Below are 4,496 nucleotides of genomic sequence, written 5' to 3'. Positions count from 1 at the left end.
TACTTTTTATTTTATATAATTCAATGTATTATGATAGGTTGCAAGACCCTACAGCTGCCTTCACATAAATTGAGTTTGGAGCAGAGGAGGGGAACACAATGAACAATTTTCTGTTTTTGTATAATTTTCTCTCTGGCTCAATTTAATATCTTTGGTACTCTAACAGACAAGTCATTAGGGCAACTCTCATTAACTTAAACTTGGAAAAACGTGAGGGAGGAGGACAGAACACTATTAACAGCACTGTATGGTAGTAGTAGTACAGTATAGTGGTCCCTTGCCAACTGCGGAGGTTAGGTTCCTGAAAATAATCGTGGGTTTAAATCTGCGGTTGGCAAGCATAAAGGCTTACGTATGGGAAATAGGGGGTTATGCAGTAGATTCCATGGCTGCAGATAACACTCATCAAAGCCTAACTAAGATGCCTGTTCCTTCACTAAGCAATTCCTTCACTGTACTTTTAATTATATTTGAGTCAAATACATATAAAATAGCTTAATATAAATTAAATATTGATGTAAGTTTTATTGTACAGGGGTAGTATTTACCTTCACGATATTGATGGATAAGTTTGATGTGGAGGGAAAGGGCAACACATGCCCGTATTATAGCCTCGCTATTTTTTGTGGTACAAATAGATGATTCGTTTACCCCCATAGCACATCCCACTGATGCTATATAAATGCTCTCCCCATGCTCTAGTCTATCACACACTTTATCTTTTTTTTCTAATGTCATTCCTTTCCCTTTTCGCCTTCTTCTCACCTTATAACTACCACTTGAGGAATGCTTAGGGACCATAATCAAGGGCAAAATCAATGTTATTATAATATGAAATAAGTAAGAGAATACGAAGCAGTACAGTATGTCAGCATGCTATGAGATCACAACATTGAGCATGGAGAGCTGTGGCTGGCTGCGGGGATGGTATAATCCGCGGATACCTGTACATAAAACTTAATGCCGCGGTTGGTAAAATGGTATAGAGTGAAAACCGTGAATACATGGAAACCGCGGATGGGAAATCCATGGTTGGCGAGGGTTTAATGTAGCACTATAGTGGTGGTAGATGTAAAGTAATACAGTACTGTATTAGTAGTTGTAGTACTGTTAAAGTTGAAGTAGCAGTTCTACAATCCCAATGGTTAAAAATGCTAAAAGAAAAATTCCAGCATAGAATTATAAATAGGATAAATACCAATTTGTCAAGTATTAATTACATCTTATGTTCCTTAGTGCTCAGGAATTAACCCTCTGGTACTCTTGGCCATGGTCAGAAATCTCAACCCCTGTGGTCTTTCAACACAAATAGTGTCGTTTACAATCTCATCCCCTTGCGGTCTTTCGATGCAGGAACGACTTTTCAATATATTAGTAAACATTAGGCAGAGTTATCCAGACCTAAATTGTACCCTTAGAGATGCATCTGCCAACCCACAAGGCATTTCTGTTCATGGGAGAGGTGCTCTCGGTGTGAGATCGGCTAAGCAGGAAGGGTTGTGCTATCACGGGAGCACTTAGTGATACAAGCTGTGTCGAAAGACTACGAGAAGGTTACAAGTACAAGCTGATAAGCCACAACAGAGCGATAATCTCAAGGCAATAATTTTTTTCTTCAGAATGGGCACTTATTGCTTTGGAATTGTTTACAACTTTAGTACAACAGTAAAAGGTGCAAAAAATGGCACCCAGAACTCTTATTTATTGATTAATCAGCATTTCAAAACAGTTAAAATCACATCTAAAGACAATACACAACCATGTACAGTACTGTAATAAAAATTTTACTTACCAACAGTGCACAACAGGGGTCTGATTGGCTGCCCAACCAACAGTAAACTTTAACATGGTGGATCCAGTTTTTAACCGTCTAGATATCTGAACGACCTTCAGATATCTAGACGGTCCGTACCTCGTAACAGTCTTCAAGAGTGAGGTGCTTCCCCGCCTGGTCCCCGAGATATGCTAGGGACTGTCAGTCGATTGAAAATGTCCAAAGGAGGGCCCACCAGACTGTTGCCTGCACTTCGGCACCTCAGCTACCCAGATTCGGTGCTCCAGAAACAGTGCTCCAAAACCAGTGTTACAGATCAAGTGCTCCAGAATCAATACCCCAGAAACAATGCTCCAGAACCAGTGCCCCAGAAACAATGCTCCAGAAACAATGCTCCAGAATCAATGCCCCAGAAACAATGCTCCAGAAACAATGCCCCAGAAACAATGCTCCAGAACCAATGCCCCAGAAACAATACTCCAGAACCAATGCTCGAAAAACAATGCTCCAGATGCAGTACTCCTATTCACACAGAGGATGATAGACGTACACCTATAGAACAGTCTACCAAATCGAGCTGTGGAAGCGAAAACAGTACTGGGCTTCAAAACAGTCATTGACAAGACTATCAAGAACAATGGTGGGATCCTACACAGGCTGCTGGCGCCCATACCTCAGCATGGTGAACTATAGTGGGCGGTCATCAGGTAAAGACAGTAAGTAGGTACAGTACAGTTGGTAAAATTTGGTGAATGAGAAATATATTCAGTAGTTATCCTATGAATTGTTTTCTCTAATGTTAGGCGTTTCAGTAAGTCGAGAGGGCTAACTGTGTTATGTTGGAGACTATTTAACGTGTTTTATTTATCATTTCCCTGTTATCAGCTTCTTAGCAGTTGATTGGTTGATTGATCGATTAATTAATTGATTGATTGATTGAATGACTGATCGATTAATTGAGTGATTGGTTGATTTTATTGGGAATTCAACACATGTTTAATAAACTACAGTACAGGTAAGAACAACAATTACAAGAAAACACTTATCATATAGTGTACATTATTAACGGAACTCCGAGAATAACATTGAAAGACAGAAGATTCATTGATAAAACCACACAGAAAAAGGAAACACTGTCTCGCTTGACTTGATCACAAACACTCCCTGCAGTACCAATCTTCTCCACAATAGGCTACGTTTCATTGTTTTGTTTTGAGAAAATCTTGAATTTTGGAGGTTTATTATGAAATTATATTTAAATGCCAACCACTGCCAAAATAGATCTCTAAAATGAACCATCGCTGAAGTACTGATATGTAAAAACCGAAAAAAAATATTAGTTATAAAGTGAGTTTTTTTAAGCGTTATCATCATTTGTCCCATCACTATCACCCTCTCCTTCCCTCCCTCTCCCATTTATCCTCCCCTCCCCCCCCCTCTACCTCATCCACACACCGTCTCTCCCTCTCCCCCCCCCCTGCCCCCTTTCTCCTCAACAACTATCACGAGTGTTGATTGAAATTCCCACTACCTGCCCCAGGCCACGTAGGACGGAGGGGAGGGAGGGAGGGAGGGGTGGCTCCTGTCTGAGTACTTCCCCACCAACCCTTTGTGGCCACCTGTGTGTGTGTGTGTGTGTGTGTCACATAAAACAGACGGGATTTACGTGGTCTGTCAGAATGTATTTGTAGGCAGGGGTGACGGTGGTAGTGGTGGTGGGTGTAGGCAAGGGTGATGGTGGTGGTGATGAGATGGAGGGTGTAGACAAGGGTGGTGGTGGTGGTGGTGATGAGGTGGTGGAGGGTGCAAGCAGCGATGGAGATGGTAGTGATGATGTGTAGCAGTGATGACCGACCCATGGCACCTACCTGTCCCCTACCTCAACACCTTCCCCTTTCTAGTCGAGACCACTCCCCTCCCCCTCCCCTCCCACCGGTACATAAATGAACAAATCACCCGTTTTGGTCCTATGAATATTAACGCGAACTGACGCCCAAATTTCACTATTGTTTAGCGAGACGTTTAATAGCCCACTCTTCCCCCAATTATCTCCACCAATTCCTATAACATATTATGGACCGATGTGTATACTTTATATTATATAATTCCAGGGTCTAGTTTCTATAATGGAATAGCTACCCAAAACCTTATTAGCAGTGTAGATTAGATTACAGGTAGTGGTGTTGGAGGTGATGGGTAGGTAGTGGTGTTGGAGGTGATGGGTAGGTAGTGGTGGTGGAGGTGATGGGTAGGTAGTGGTGTTGGAGGTGATGGGTAGGTAGTGGTGTTGGAGGTGATGGGTAGGTAGTGGTGTTGGGGGTGATGGGTGGGTAGTGGTGTTGGAGGTGATGGGTGGGTAGTGGTGTTGGAGGTGATGGGTGGAGTGTGGTGTTGGAGGTGATGGGTGGGTAGTGGTGTTGGAGGTGATGGGTGGGTAGTGGTGTTGGAGGTGATGGGTGGGTAGTGGTGTTGGAGGTGATGGGTGGGTAGTGGTGTTGGAGGTGATGGGTAGGTAGTGGTGTTGGAGGTGATGGGTAGGTAGTGGTGTTGGAGGTGATGGGTAGGTAGTGGTGTTGGAGGTGATGGGTAGGTAGTGGTGTTGGAGGTGATGGGTAGGTAGTGGTGTTGGAGGTGATGGGTGGGTAGTGGTGTTGGAGGTGATGGGTGGGTAGTGGTGTTGGAGGTGATGGGTGGGTAGTGGTGTTGGAGGTGATGGGTGGGT

This window comes from Homarus americanus, unplaced genomic scaffold (genome assembly GCF_018991925.1).
Source record: "Homarus americanus isolate GMGI-L3 unplaced genomic scaffold, GMGI_Hamer_2.0 scaffold4854, whole genome shotgun sequence".
NCBI lineage: Eukaryota > Metazoa > Arthropoda > Malacostraca > Decapoda > Nephropidae > Homarus > Homarus americanus.
The sequence above is the reverse complement of the archived record's forward strand: the minus strand, read 5'-3'. Positions refer to the sequence as shown.